Source organism: Pogoniulus pusillus, chromosome 14 (assembly GCF_015220805.1).
Source record: "Pogoniulus pusillus isolate bPogPus1 chromosome 14, bPogPus1.pri, whole genome shotgun sequence".
In the NCBI taxonomy this organism is placed as follows: Eukaryota; Metazoa; Chordata; class Aves; order Piciformes; family Lybiidae; genus Pogoniulus; species Pogoniulus pusillus.
Genome location: NC_087277.1, coordinates 10923652 through 10940248, shown reverse-complemented (window position 1 = coordinate 10940248; position 16597 = coordinate 10923652). Strand labels below are relative to the sequence as shown.

Below are 16597 nucleotides of genomic sequence, written 5' to 3'. Positions count from 1 at the left end.
GCAAGCTTGAGGCTTCTGCCTTTGCAGGGGCACATTATATAGGGGAGTGAGGCAGGGAGGGCAAAGTGGTCACACCTGTGGTGGGAGGAGACTCCAACAGAACCCAGGTGCTCTGAGTTTGGGGGAAAACATGTTGTGGAGTGAGGAAGGGGCAGATCTGATGGGTAGCTGCACTGGCACTGGAGAAACAAGGGAAAATTTGCCCATCCAACTGTATAAGAAAAAATAAAGCAAGTTGACATATAAATCAAACTTGGTGCCCAAGGGCAGAAATCCGCATGTTTTTCTTTCCTCTGCATTTACTGACTCTGTAATCAGGCAAATCAATTCATCCTCCAGTGTTTCCCCTTCCCCAATTTATTTTAACCTGTTTAGATCTTGATCACTTCCAAGAAAGTTTTGCTTCATGTTCTAATTTTATGCTGCACTTAGCACAAAGTGACAACAGTCATTGTTTCAGTGTCTATTTGCTGTAACAAGAAATGATCTCGAAGGTTATTAAGAAAAGGAAGTTAAAATGTTTCTGGTCAGTAATTAGGAAGGATATGGATACTTTGTATGAAGAATAGAATGGACGTTGCAGGATCCCTTTGAACTGCTGGGTAAGGTCACTGAGTATCAAAGGGAAGCTTGTCCTCAAGTTGGTTATTCTCCTGGTTTTGGAAACAGAGGGACAAGATTTGCACAGCTCAATAACTGCTGATATAGGCCTGTATAACTCCAGTCAATGTTTTGGCAGTCTCCATCTTTTTCTAATACGCTGTGTTTATACAGTGCTTGTTAACAGTAAACTTCAAGTGCTTCCCATTCTCTGCTTAGTACTTGAATACTCTGAGGCTCAGACAGCTAGTGTGTGGCTTGGTTCCACGTGCCTGGCAAGGCAGAAAGTCTGTGCTGGTAACGGAGTGCTCAGTAAGAGGTAACAAGCTAGTAGCAAGCTACTAACAAAGCACAGTGAAGACAGATTGTGCTATAGGCACCAGGGAATATGGCAGCACATGTTACAGATTCTTTCCCTAAACATATTCCTCTTTAACCCAGAACATGCTAGTTTGACATTTCTCTAGCAGAGATATCTTTAGCAGAATTGCCAATAATCTCCTATCAAACTGGTTTTGGAACAGTATTTTTGAACATGGATGTTACAAACTCTGCTTAACACAACTGCCTGAGCATTGAATTCTGGTGTGTAATTGCAAGGACACAGGATTAAAAAAAACCCACAGTATTTATGTATGTACTTCAAGTTTGATAGTGATGTCACATGATGCTGTACAGCTCAGCATAACTTATGAAAATGTTTTCTTTCTCAGTTGCAAACTCAGCCACTACATGCCACTGAAAGTCTATATACTGTTGATTAATAGTGGTAAGCAGTAGCACACATTTTCACTTTATTCCATATGCTTTTTTTGCATATATGTTATTCTGACATCCTTCTTTCTACAAGGGTTCATATGCGTTCCTCCGAAGTCACTAGAGACATCCTTTGTGGATTTGTCCCCCCATTCCCCTGCTTGCATTATTTTCTATGCCTTTGATAATTTCTGAAACCAACCTCTGCTTTTCCCTGTCCCCATCTTTGCTATGTCTTACTACAGCTGGATGTAGGCTCCCAGGTGAGAAAGTAATATTTTCTGCCCTCTTCCATGCTTTTGCTTTCCACTACCTTGACTTTCAGCTACCATTCCACGGAAGGAAGGTGATACAAGCAAGCCAAGAGTGTCTTCTTCAAGTTAATGGTCTCTGGGCTTGTGCTTGCAGCATCATAAAAGTGCCTCTGTCTTCTGTTTTATTCATGAGACTTTAAAGAAATGGGATTCAGCCATAATGCCCTTTCAAAGCAATTTTGCTACCAAACAGTTTCAAAGCAATTGAGCTTTTAACTTCCTGGGGAAGCTCAAGAAACTTCACTGAGAAGCAATGTGTAAATATTCTCCTTTTCACTGCTATGTGTTTGTGTTAGCCCTGATTTGTATCATGTTATTCATGTTTCTCCATTTGCTCTTCCTCCTGGCTGCCCAGCTCCAACTATTCTGATAGATGCTTGAGATTTGTGCACTGCTGAAGGTTACCACACCAAGGTGTTGTTTCTCACCCTAACAGTCAAGTGCTTCTGCTAGTGAAGACCAGGCAAAGAGTGTGCCTCTGGGGAGCTTCTTTAGAGAAAACGGGTATGCTTCAGATCAGGATATCTGTTCTTATCAGAGTTTCAATCTGTGATTGAACACAAGGCTGAACACACTGTGGCTGCTGCCCACAGATCACCTCCTGGTACCAAACCAGCCTCCATGATCATCGAAAGGAGCTTCTCTCATTCCATTTTATCCAACTAAAACTCAGCTCTCTGTTCTCAGCTGACCCATTAGGTTCCTTCAACAGGCAATAGAAGAGCTGTCAGTGTTAAGCCAAAAAGTCTATCTTCATCATAAAAAAATAATCAAATATTCCAGGATTTCTGTGTTGTTGAGACCAACTGGTACTTAAGAGGCCTCATACCAACTCTCACAAACTCCAGAACCGAGTAGCTGCATCAAAACCATACTTTGGACCAGTGTGGAGATTCAAGTACCCAGTGTCTGTGTACATGGCTTGGCTTTCCTTCATAGACTAGTGTCATTGGAGCACTGGTGTCTGGAAAGACCTGAGTTGTGTTGGAAATGTGTAGTTTGGCCTCTGTTTCAAGACTGGGTCCTACCAGGTAAGAAGTGCTCCTCACCCAACAGATCCCTGTAGCCTTCAGGCTAGAGGTTATTTTAGAGCTGACATGTTAATGATGTCCCACTTCACGGAAGAGAATTCAAGGCCCTTGGGTGAGGCAAAGGAAGCAGAACTAAGGCTGATTTCACACCTTGCATGATCACTCACCAGTCTTCTCTTTCAAAGATGACTCATGATTTTTTTTTTTTTTGCTTCTGTTTTGTGGGTTTTTTTTAATAGGTGGAGTATTCAGTGTAAGATGCAAATACAAATCCACAAAGATCTGTAGTCCAGAAGTCATTACCTTTGTATATACACTAATCACTTTGCCAGGCATCACAATCCCTAAGTCCCCTCTAGGGTATAGCCTCCTCTTCATATTATATAAGGAGACTTTTAATTAGTGGATAAACAGAGCCATTCAGTCACAAAAGAACATGGTTCAACAGGCCACAAAATAAGAGAGTATTTGGGTCCTGGGCAACTTCCTATGTCCACTGTCACAGCACCCAGCACTTGCACATCTCTTGTTGCTACAAATAAAGGCACCATAGCTCCCCTGTGAAGGATTTGTCTCTGACAAATGAACAGGAGCTGGCCCCCAGCACAATTAGCCTGACCACTGGTACTGTCAGTCCAACAAAAATCTACTCCAATAAGGTCACTGCATCCTATTAGAAAAGAATTTTTGGCTTCTTCTCATGGTCTGTGAATAGTAATCTTTTGCTAATTGTCTGTCTCTTTGATGGAATGCCAGACTCTGCCAAGAGGCACTGCTCTAGGCACAGCTTTCTGTTTAATATGAGAACTCAGGGCCAAAACTGCTTCTGATAGATTCCCCATGGAAATTCATTGGCTTTAATGAGTTTGTGTTGTTTTTCAATCAGGAAATATTTTCGCCTCCAAGTCCTGATTGTATTGATTCATAAGCTAATAACCATAAAGGACCATTATGTGATTCTAGGTATTAACAGTTACTCAGGAAAGAAAACAAACTTCCTAGAAAGGATGATGTGGATCTGAATAGTTTTTGGAAGGAGGTATCAGTTAAAGATAAATGGATTGCCATACAGTGCTTTCTGAACTGGTGCTCTTAAGAGGCTCTGGGATAAAAAGACCATCTTGCTTACCCACAGCAGTGGAATCGTGACTAACTGGCATGTAGTAGCTGCTTCTAGCACCCAGACTAGAAGTGAGGAAAGCTGGCTTGCCTTGAGTAAGAAGCAAAGCTCACCAGTTCAGGCTTACCCACATTGAAATTAGACTCTACCAGCTGTCAATATACTGAATTGCCTTTGCTTCACCATGCCATACCTGTGCCTTGGCATCTCCACTCCTGGTTATTTCCATTTGCTATGCATTCTTTCTTCTCTAAAATGCATTTCATTTTCCCAATTTTTCCTTTAAAACCAGAGGCTGGAGTTGCAAGTGTCTGTACATATGGTCTCACTTTTCTAGTCTCTTATGGAATGGCTGAAGGGTAATAACTTCCTTTTTCACATCTCAATTTAGGTGAGAACCTCTTTGCTAAAGACAGTGACCTTTACTTCTCTGAAAATGCTATTCACTATTATGCCACTGTCTAAATAATGTCTGTGGTTATACTGAGGTGAACTAGACACCTCATAAATAATTCCACTAAATTCCATTACTGGTGAAAAAAAAAAAAAAAGAGAGAGAGAGAGAGAGAAACTTATTTACAGGAGAGATTTTCAATTTGAGACACTGCCTCATTTATTCTCCTTTCATCTGCTCCACAGCAGAAGGAGAAATACAGCACGGGGGGGGGGGGGGGGGGGAAAGAAAGATACTTTTCCAAAACTATGATAGCTTCATCTTCACTCTAAACATTCAGGAATATGGATTTGGAAGTTGGAGCATTTTTGACAAATTGAGTAGTGTAAAAATAGATTGGTCTAGGACAAGTGCATTTCATGCATTTTATCAGCTATACACCACAAACTCGGAAGAACTTGCCTGTTAGGGAAAATAATGTGTCTGACAATACTCTGCAAAAGTCTGAAATGGTATTAATGAAGACAAATGAAACTGAAGGACAACAAATGTGCTTCTAAGCAAACGAAATGGTACTTATGCAAGTTTTTCACTGGACTTAAAAGAAAAGGAAAAAAACACTATAAAAACACTGGAATATATGATTTTACTTTGAAACGTGAGTCATTAAAAGCAAGCACAGTCGCTAAGAAAATGAGTGGTCTTTGAAGTTACAAAAAAGACTTATGCTGAAGATATAAACTTATCTGCAGTTAAAGAACTTAATTTCCTTATTGCTTACCACCACTTTTCGGTAGCTTAATTTCAGTAGTTCTTTCACAAGACACAGTATAGATTTAGCTCAGTTCCATTTCAAATGCTTCAGGGAGTGAATTAATTTCCAGGATTGTAGAGATCATTCTAAGTCTTTCTGTATGTATGATAGTACTAGTAGTTAGAAACAATTTAGTTTATTTTTTTATCACCATCATTATTATTGTTACTGTTATTATACTGTTAAGATAAGCACATCTGCAACCAAAACAAAATAGCTAAGTGCCAATCAGTTTGCTTAATGACTAATGGCTGATAGCAGCCTCAAGACTTTGTGAACAAGTGCACAGTTACAACAGCTTGCTTTGTATACGACTTTGTCTTTAATGACGTCTTTCCTTTGGAGATCAGCTCTGATTTTTCAGGATCAGAATCTCTGACATGTCAGAATGCAGTTGATACCTACTTGCATTTGTGGATTTACGCAGTCACTGATTTATGCAGTCACCTACAACTACTGACACAATTCTGCTGTGTTGGGGAATATATATAGTCTCTTCACATGAGATCTTTCACATGGGGTAGATCTGCAGTAAGGATGTCATCATGAGCAGAACCCCAGAGATTTTGGATGAATCAGGATGGTCACAAACTGGACTGCTTGACTGACCTATGAGAAGAGACTTGTTCAGCCTGACAAAAAAGGAGGCACTGGGAGGATCATATAGCAGATGTTTAATGCTTACAGGGATGTCATCAATAAAAGAGACAGATTCTTCACAGTGGTTCATGTTGTAAACAGAGAATACAGCAGGAATAAGTTGAAACAAAAGAAGTTCAGACAAGGTATAATTAAAAAAAAAAAATACCTCTTCCATGACAACAATAAAGCAGTCGAGCAGATAGCCTAACAAGTCTGTGCAGTTTCCTCCCAGACATTTTAACAAACAAGTGGAATAAAGTCATGAGCAACTCAGTTGGACCTTGTAGTTGACCTTGCTGTAAGCAGGAGTTTAGTTGAGATGATTTGTAGAGGGCTCATCCAGCCTGAGTTTTCCTACAATTCTTATGACCCTATGAACTGGGATTTCTGGGTACCTCCTATTTGAGAAGGCTCAGGTTGTAGCTCGGCTTAGGATCACACTCATGCACCCTTCTCCCTTCTTCCTTCCAAGTTATCCCTGTTCTAGGGAAGTACTTCAAGGACAGAAGTGTACTTGCCTGTGAACTTTAGGACTGGCTGATCTATGTATCTCTGTTCAACAGAGATGTTTATATGTTCTTTTAAGAAGGAGCTACATCTCTGCTGTGAACCACATTGGTTCCTTGATGTAGTTATTTCAGGCTGAGCTGTGAAGCAACCTATAGGAATTGGACACATGCAAGTACACATTCAATGTGTGCTTGGGTCCTGCGCCTCTGTGCTTAGCATAGTTGCCTTTCAGTATCTTACCATTCCTTGTAGACATCTGACAGAAGACCATAAAGTCCAGGGTCCTTCTTACAGGAGCCCTTACATCAGTTGTAGGGATTTCTGTGGAGGCTAAATTCAGGAATGATAAAATTTATAATGATTTAAAAAATCCTGCTTGAGCATTTCATATAAGCTCCAAGAGTATAAAACCCTCTGCTCTTGATAGATACTTGTATATATTTTGATTCTTCTCCGTATCTGTCTTGTTTAGACGTATAGAAAATTGGAGGAAGTATAAGAGTTCAGAAACCATTTGAGTGTGGCAAACAAATGTGTCAGGAAACTTTGAAGGAACATCACATCAGCCTTGTCATCGGCTCCCCACATTCAAATAAGTCCCTGGACACTCACAGATCTCCATCATCTTTCTGGAGATCTGGATCTATCTCTAGAGTCAGCAGCTTCAATCAGCAACCTTTGGAACTACATCTAGAGCTGGAGAAGACTCTGTGGAATCTAATATCTATTATTCTGTCCTGGATTCAGCTAGGACAGGGTTCATTTTTTCATGAAAGGCTGAGAAGGGCCACAGCTAAGGCAGCCAGCTGAACCAGCCTATGGCACATTCCATACCATGCTATCTCTAAGGGAAGGGCCTCTGTGCCAAGCTCGGGTGCTCTGAGTGGGGCAAGGTTAGGCAGCCAGGCAGAGATGGGCTGGGTCAGGTCATTGTAGGACATTGCTGAGTTTTGTATTACTTACTCTGTATCCTATTTCATGAGTGGTTTTGTTATTCCTGTTATTTCTTCTCTCTTTATGCTATTCTATTAAACTCTCCTTAGCTCAGCCAAAGGTTTTTATCTTTTTTCTTCCAGTTTTCTTTCCATTCCCACTGGGGAGTGCAGGGGGTGGGAGGAGTGCAGTGTACGAGTGGCTGCATGAGGCTCAGCTTCCAGCTGGGTCTGAACCATGACAGCTTCAAACTGGATTTCTCCCAGCCTAATTCTTTTCTGAAAGGCTGCTTCTGGATCAGGAGACCTTAATGCCATTGAGGGTTCCCAGTAAGATTTTTACCATCAAAATTGATGATCATCTATGACTTCATTATGCTGCTGAACACAGTCTTTGGCAAGGCAATGAATCTTCACAGGTCAGCTTCTGATGTTGTCCATTGATAACTAAGAAACCATTACTGATGGATTGTGCAGGATACATAGCTGAATTGTTCTGATTCTGTCCAATATAGAAGAATGTTTTCTGCATACACAAGTCAATTTACAATGCAAGCACAGTGGTGACCACTTGGTGTTGAATTAGAGAACAGCATCACGCTACCCTAAACTTACAAAATGATCTCTGTTTGTTTCTAATACACACAGACTGATTATAACAATTGTTAGCAAATGTAGTTTTCTACATGCTGTCAAGAAAAAGACATCATAAAAACCAGTCAGGAGGATAAAATTGAATATGGAGATAGAAGTAAGCATTACATTACCTTTCTAGGAGAGCCCCAGCACTTACTTTCTTAAACAGCAGTTAAAAAGTCTCTCTCAAACAATTTTCTTACAAATGCACATACTTCAAAGGTCAAGCCAGAGTCATTGTGAAATAGGCTTTAACAGAAGCATAAAAGTCCTCCCTGGCACAGAGTTGGTGGCAATTGAAAAAGCAAAGACTGGGAGGGTTAAGGGCTAATTTACCATAAGAGATCTGGCTTCCTGGCCTAAGGTCTTAAAAGCGGGAGCACAGTCAAATGAGAGTTGTGGGATTAATTGAGTGAAAGACATTGTCACCTTGACATTCATGAAAGTACTTGGGAAGAGTACTATTTGCTCATTTATTGTGCATAGCATAAGGTTTCTTTGCATCTTCTTCCTTTACTCTCCATCTTCCTCTTTCACCCATCTTCTTCTTCCATCCATGTTCCTCCTTTCCTCTATATTTCCTTTCTTTTTCCTCATCTTCCTCTTTTAATCTCCCTCTCCATGTTTTTTTACTCCATCACCTTCCTTTCAGCACCATATTCCTCCTTTCAGCACCACCTTCCTCCTTTCAGCACCACCTCCCCTTTTCGACCTTATCTGCCCCTTTCTCACTCCACAACACCTTTTCCCCATTTTCCCCCAAACTCAGAGCACCTGGGTTCTGTTGGAGTCTCCTCCCACCACAGGTGTGACCACTTTGCCCTCCCTGCCCCACTCCCCTATATAATGTGCCCCTGCAAAGGCAGAAGCCTCAAGCTTGCCCAACTGGGCAGAGGGGTCCTCCTCTCATCATCTCTGGTGAGTACCCATGGTGCTATCACTGGGTGATTGGTGATGGGGACCAAAAGGCCGGGGGGCCTGGTGGCCCCCCGGTTCGTTAGGATAGGGCTAAACATGACTGATCGTACTGACTAATCAATCACCTGCAGGTGGTGGCTGAGCCTCTCTCTGTCAAGCTGCTGCTTTCTGCTCACTTGAGAAACTGTAAAAAGTTTGTGCACTGTTTTGAGCAGCATTGAATTGGCATGGAGGAAATGTCTGAGAATCCTTAACAAGGAGAATGAGATGAAACTCAAATCTCCTTGGCACTCTTAATGTCAGAGTGGCTAAAACTGCCTTGTTGTGTAACTAAGTTAAAACTAGCTTTGCTCAGTACCTGGTGAAATCCTGACTGTGAAGCCAGGTCAGGATTTTACTTTATTAAGCTGCTTGACAGCCAGAGGTTTCTACAAATGGTCATTTCAAATTATGTGTGTTCCTGCTTCAAACTGTACTAACTTTCACGTGGACTAAGCAATCTCACTTTGCTCCGTCATGAGTGCAGGCTGCAATTCCTCAGATGCTCCGTGGGCTGGCTGGAAAATGTATGGACTTGTTTGCAGGTAAGTAAAGGTCTAAAGGTACTGCACAGGCCATACCTCCAAGTCTGTAAGCCTGTTTTTCAGCACTCTTAAGCACCCTGTAAGAGTCAGAAGTTTATGGCTTAAAATTCCAGAGGAACAACAGCAACATATGCTTAATGATCAGCACTGGCTGATCATGATGTAGTTCAGGGTTTTACTTTATTAAGCTGCTTGAGAGCCAGAGGTTTTTACACATGGTCATCTCAATTCACGTGTGTTTCTGCTTTAAACTCTATGTCAGGGAGAGCTAATAGGCTTAAAACATGTCCTGGCTTGCCCCACCCTTCTGCTGATGGGGGAAGCAAGGATGGGAGGAAAACAAAGGCTTGGGCCAGTATGTCCCCTCCCAAACTGATAAACGGGTACTCATGGGTATTTAGATACTTGTGTCTTGCCCAAATAAGGGTAAGCAAGCCCTGGTTTCACCTAATACTGGCAGTTTTGTAAATGCCATTCTGATTGAATCTCTGTGGCCAAAGGAGCTGTCACATTTGAGCAAATAATATAAATTGAGCTAAATTGCATGCAGCTGCTGCTGCCTCTGTCTCAGTGTGCACTGCTCTGCTCAGACAATGTGCTCTGCCTCGGGGCTCTCAGCTTGGATGATGTGTTCTGCTTTGCCTTATGCTTCAGACCACCTTAGCCCTGATGATTTGGGCTTGAACTACCTGGAAAATGAAGTGCCTCACGTTTATGAGGAGAAGGCATTTAAGTGCCTCACCAGTGAGAAGTGCCACTGACTTTGTGCATCCACAAGAGAATTTCTGCATGCACCTCTACAAACCTCCACACCAAGAGGAACCAGGATCAGGTCAGAGATCATCTGCCTCTTTCTCAGCACCCTACTAGAGCCTGGGAAGATCTAGAAGCCTCTCAAGAACACTGAGCTGTTTCAACACCACCGCAAAGGAGCCAGGGGCTGTCTTGAAACTTCTACTCCACCACTATGAGTAGAACAGACTTTCCCTGGGGCTCCAGGCTGCCTATTTATATGTGGGGCGAAGCCATTTTGTGGCTAAACCTTTCCAATTCTCTGATTTTTCCTAAATGAATGAATTGCCTATGAGCATCCTTGTGAAAATTTTCCTAACTGAATTAGAACCCAAATGTGACTGGTTTGTGGGCAGGGCTTTTTGGAAATAAAAATAACAATATCTTTTATAATTCCTGCCTCGTTAATTGCCCAACAAAGGCACTGTGCTAACTTTCATGTGGACTAAGCAATCCCATTTCACACCATTATAGCTGCAATTCTTCAGATACTCTGTGGGTTGGTTGGAAAACATATTGATTTGTTCCTGGGTAGGTAAAGGTCTAAAGCTACTACACAGGTCATACTCCAAAGTCTGTAAATGAGGCATATCCAAAGACTCTTTACTTGAATTCAAAGGGGAATACACCTCCAATATTGTTTTCAAGTAAAAGTGCCTCAGTGAGCATTTAAAACAAAACTCCCACTTTAACAGACAAGGGAGGAAGCAAACAGCAACTAAGAATCTTTCTGTCAATTTAAAGTCAAGAAGTGAAACCTTTTCTGTTTGTATTTCCCTAAGAGCATTTTCACTATTTCCCACATAAAAGAAACAACCATTTAAAACAGCAATGAATTCTCATGTTGTCAATTTAAACTGAAGTTTGATGTTGCAGTTTAAATTGAAAGAAACACTTTTTTGGGGGCCAGAGATTCATCCCCATGTGAAGTGCTGCTCATTCCCAGCCTGCAGATGGAACTTTCTGTAGTAGCTCTATTGAAAGCAGCCTGTGATAAGATAGCAAGAAAAAGCATGAGTGATCTTTGTGAAAATACTCATGGATGCACTAAAGTCAGCACCAAAAATCAGAGACAGACAAAATTTAGAGGAGAACGTTTATTGTAAGTGTGTGCTACTTGTGCCTAGATAGGTTTAGTTAGCAGAAGCAAGTTTCTGCTCTCAAGGAAGTAAATTTAACAGCTTCTTAAGTAATTAAAATGGGAATAAATAAGATAGTGATCAAGGTCTATATGGGGTCAGGGGCAGCTTCAGGTAGACACTAAGTATGCAGCTGCTAGTCTGCCTACTAGAGTGATCAGAGTAGGAAAAAAAGTATTTGGTAGATTCCTCAGACATCACTATTCCAGAGTGGATTAAGGCAACAAACATATGCTAACCTTCCATCCTTGCTAAAACCCAGCCTCTTTCCATCCACTTGGTGCATTGGCTGTACCCTACTTACCGTGTGGGAGCAGCTGTGCCCATGCTGCTTCAGCAGGAAGGAGGCACAGTTGGGCTGTTGGCCGAAGGCATTCCCACAGCTATGGGCCTCAGTCTTGAATATGGTGTTGAGCATATGTGGTGCTCACTAGCAGTACTAGAAGGTCATGTTGGGGGAGAGGCAGGACATGTGCCATCGGTGTCTTAAGTGCTCAGAAATGGTATCATTACAAGCCAACCACCAAAGTAAAAGCTGCTTACACTAATGCAAAATGGGACCTGCTTGTCATGGTCTCCAGTTTTCAGTCTGTTTTCCTGACTTCTCTCTTCATTAAGTCAGTTCCAATCCAGCCTCTTGCAGTATAGCAACTGATTAACATATACAAGCAAATGGCCCTCAAAGGGGAAATTCAATCTGACAAAACATAACTCACACTTATCCTTTTAGAGCTATCTTTGCACTAAAGAAAAGAATAGCAAACAAAACTGCAGAGATAAAGAAGAAATGTCATGGAACCAGTGGGACTTTTGAGAAACCAGTCAACCATCCATGTACATTTGTGAAGATGCAGTTGGGGGAGGGAAATTTCCCAGTTGACACGTTTATCCACTTGTGAACATGTTGAAAGATCACTCATATGTTTTCAATGAAGTCACTGACAGTCAAGAATGCTGGAGGCAACAGCTGTTGGAGATTGATTTACCTTAAGGCTATTTAATCTCTCAGCTTCTCAGAAGGATGCTTGCTAGGGGGAAGGTAAAGAAGCACAACTAAAAATTGTATTGCTTTCAGCAGCTGTTGTTATTCCTGAAAGCCAAGAATGGGTCAAAAAATGTGATGAAAGTCTTGGATTGTTATCAGCTATAGGGGTGGCCAAAGCTTACTGCTTCCTTTGGAGGTAGAGTTTCCTTTGTGGAATGAAATACAGTAAAATTACTAACTCCAAGAGGGCTTAGTTGCCTGGGAGTTACCATGAAGTGTATATGTGCCTTGGAATTTCCAGAATTATAAGTATATTATGCCAGTCTGGAGTGATACAGACTGTGAAAGGCAGCCCTTGTGTTCAGTAACAAGAGCTGGGACAATTGGATAGCAAGAAAAGATAACATAAAACATTCATTAAAATGGTAGGGGAAAAAAAAATGACTGAAAAGCAGAGTGCAGCTGCTGTACATGTCAGGTACTATTTCAGAATGGTCTCCCTCTGTGAAACTCTGGATTTTTGTTAAATCATGTTATCCAACCGTGCATTAGAACCCCAAGCTGTACAACAGGCATCTCCCAGCAGAGCGTCTTTGTGTAATCATGCATTTTCCACACTTTGATAGCAGAACTTTTGAGAGAGGAAAATTAGCATGGACTGAATTTTCAGTGGAGAAGGAAATAGATTAGTATCTTTGGTTCAGCAGGCACTTGATTGCTGTGCATATGCAGGATGCCTTGTGGCTTCTTAGAATGCATCACTGGGTATAAAGTTATGTCTATTCCCTCCAGCAAGGCAAGCTGTTTGAAATAGTGCTCTGCACTGGGCATTAGCTGTCTACAGCAGGACACCTCATTCATTCCTTCTAAATCCTTCCAGTGGATCACTCAGGATGGGTCTACACCAGGGTTTTAGTTTGGATCAAGAAGATACTTTTGAACAAATCTTCCATCATCTCCACTTACTGTGCTTTGTTTGCCATCATGAGTCAGAGAATCATAGAATCAACCAGGTTGGAAGAGACCTCCAAGATCATCCAGTCCAACCTATCCCCCAGCCCTATCCAGTCAACCAGACCATGGTACTAAGTGCCTCATCCAATCTTTTCTTGAACACCTCCATGGACGGTGCCTCCACCACCTCCCTGGGCAGCCCATTCCAACAGCAAATCACTCTCTCTGGGAAAAACACCACAAGCCAGATCACTATTAAGGGAAAATGAAATAGAAAATATGCTTTAGGAGCATAACTCCTGGTACTGCTTCACAAAGGGCTCTGCAAAACCAAGCTAAAGCTAGTTCAGTGTAGAGTAGCCCTGAAATGTGACTATTATGGACATTAGATCCTTAGGTCTTGTTGTTTAATTATGCACATTCACTCCTGCCAGTCGACAAACCTTTCTGATGCCCACACAGCCATGTAAATGTATCAATTAATTAAAAGACTCTTCATGAGGAGGAAAAAAAAAAAAGGGGGGGGGGGGGGAGACACACACCATAATAAAAAGGGAAAAACAATCAAAAAGCATCATGTACTAGGAAAATTAATCTATGTATCTGAAGGTCACACTTATCCTGAATATTACTATGGTTAGAGGAGGGTGGATATTTTTCATGTCATTGCTGTCTCTTAACAGGAGTAGAATTCTCAGGAACAGCACACAAGGCAGCAAAGTCAGAAGTGTTCAATGATAGCAATATTTGGTTAGTACAAACCTAAAATTGCTTGGAGTATTCTTTGGAGGCTGAAAAAAAATGTCAAAGCCATAGAAAAGGTCATAATGCTGAAAACCAGGTAGCGTGCTCTTGAAGAGTATCTACTTGTGATTTGCTCCTGTGACAGCAGTTCATTGTGCAGTCTGTGTAGCTGCTCTAGCACAGGGCTATGTAGGAACTGCTCGTACAGGGGCTTGGGATTATTGCATAGTCCTGTAAACATGGTGTGGAAATGAAGTTTATCCAACCTATTAGAAGGTTCTGGCTCTAAGAAAACTAATAAAAGCCATTTCTAGTGAATGGTTTGGGACCAAAAGGAAGAAACAACGAAATTACTGCAAAGTCCCACAAGTACTTAAAAGAACAGGAAAGTAATTCTTCTCCTGGCTTTTCAGAAGTTCTCTCTCTAGAACAAAGCAGAAATTGGAAAAAGAAGAAAAGAAGGAATTCAGAAAAATTACTTATGGATTGTGTCTAACAGAATCCAATAACAGTTTTTCTCCTGATTACACTGAAGTTTTGCTACAGTATTCTTCAGAACATTTGATAATTCCACAGGCTAGATAGACATCCAATTCTGGTTGGATGTCTATCTTTTTGTCCACTTGCCACTGAGCTGACAAGCATTTTGCCCTAGTGCTGGAATGAAGCTATGAGTTCTGCAGCGTGATGGCAAACTTCCACACAAGTGCTGGAACTTGCAGTCCAAGGATAACCCTTGTCCTCAGAAGACCATTGGCATGCATCTGTGCAGTAACACAAGGCACAAAGTGAGGCTTGCAAGGACTTGACCAAAGCTTCTGTTAATCTCACTAGCTGTAGATCACAACCTCTTCCTGGGGCCCTTTTCCCACAAATGAATTATAAGGAGTTCATTCGATTTCAGTCCCAATGCTTATAGATGTAAGATCCAGACAAAATCCATCTTTTTAGGCTTTGAGCACAGCAGTTTCATTTTTTTCTCCCTGAATATTTGAATATATTTTTCAGCATCTCCTCCAGACACCTGAAGAAGCCCTGATGGATCTGGCTCCCCTGTCACCTGTTTCTATTCAGCCAACAGACAAACTTCTACAGTTTACTTCAAAACATTTTTGCCTTTGGTTTTTTTTTGCTTTGGTTTGATTTGGTCTTTTTGTTTGGTTGGTTGTTTTTTTGCTTGTTTGTTTGGCTTTATTTTTTTTAAACCCAAATTTGTCATTTCTATTTGTTCAATAAGATATTTACATACCTCCTGCAGACACAGCTCGGAAATGCTCTGCAGCACTGACTGTTCATAAAATTGGCTTGAGGAAAGCTTTTTGTCGACAGATAATGAAGTACCAGCACTGAAGGATATGAAAATGCTGCCATCTAAGGTTGCTCTACAGAACAGTCTGAGTTCATATTCACCTCACATACATGTTGTTTCAAAAGAAGCCTGCTCAAGTAGAGAAAAGCAGAAGCTCTCACATTCCCTCAGCCTGGAGTCAGCTGTGATGTTGTACTTTAGGTACAGAATAGCTGAGGCCTTCATTCCCACATCACATCAGCCTTTTCAAAGAGCATCACATGCTCAATGCAGGGCAGAGAAGTGGGCTGAGATCCTCCCTACAAAGGCCCAGTGTAAAGGGATCTGCAGGCAGAGAGGCCACCAGCCTCATACAGCTCAGACCTAAGAGCATAGTCAACATCAAAATGAGCAATGGATAGAGACCACTGAGGGATCTCTTTGCATTATGAAAAGTTCAGTGTGCTTAGTTTCTGGTAAGTTATTGTAATAGCTGATGCCATCATAAACATGTGAGTTCAGGATGTTACAAATTTGATAAAGAACATACCTCTCAGCCTTATCTGTTTCTTTACTTAGATCTATTTCATAAAGTTTGGTCCTATGATACAACTGACTTAACAAGTGCTAGAGCATGTAGAAAAATGTAGCTTGAACTCATACAGAGCACCAGGTAAGTCTCTGATCACTTTAAAGTCTTTCATATACAATGACCCTCCTACTCTAGATGGGAATCTCAGGGACAAGAAACAGTTGCTTCTGTCTTGTTCCTAGGTGTGAAAATCAGTGGGGAGAATGTGAAAGGCTTAGAACATACCATCCTAGAGCACGAAGCCTCAACTTGCAAATGAGACTCTAGTTAAGCAATGACAAATTCCTTCCACTCGTTAGAGGCAAGTTCCTCAGCATCAGGAGCTTTCCCTGGAATGTGTCTTTGAGCTCCTAGGTCGTTCTAATGATAGAAAAGAGATTGTGATGATCTAAAGCAAAAGCCTGCAAAGCAGCTTTCTCAGACCCCCACAAGCCATGTGTGAAGGAATGAGCAGCAGCCTGTTGAAGACCTTAAGAAGTTATGAGCTGCATTCTTACAGTGCATAGAGAGGTCAGCTCCTGAGGCAGAGCACAGAGAGGCAGATAAGGAGTCACTCATATCAGCTGCTGTTTCAAAATTGGTATTATTGCAAAACAGTGCTTTCCACAAAAAAAAAAAAAAAAAAAAAAAAAAAAAAAAAAGGTCAAAAAGAAACGAGAAACTTCTGTGGCTCTTTCCACTGCTAAAGATGTGTATTAGGTGATGGCAGAAGGTGAGGAGGTAGGTGCAGTTCCCAGGCTCCGTGGGACAGCACCTTCCTGAAATCTCTCAGGTAGAGCAAGTTAAATATAATTCATGAGGAAAAATACAGAAAGGGGAAAAATAAGAATTTTGATTCACTCAGTCTTACTA

General features: G+C 41.4%; 1 long non-coding RNA gene across 1 annotated transcript; it reads left to right on the top strand.

The window, feature by feature from the left end:
• Window positions 1-8628: 8628 nt before the first annotated feature.
• LOC135181040 (uncharacterized) lies at window positions 8629-10015 on the top strand. The gene is made up of 3 exons (XR_010304668.1): window positions 8629-8667; window positions 9194-9251; window positions 9906-10015. It is a non-coding gene; the product is annotated as an uncharacterized LOC135181040 (long non-coding RNA).
• The last annotated feature ends 6582 nt before the right edge of the window (window positions 10016-16597 follow it).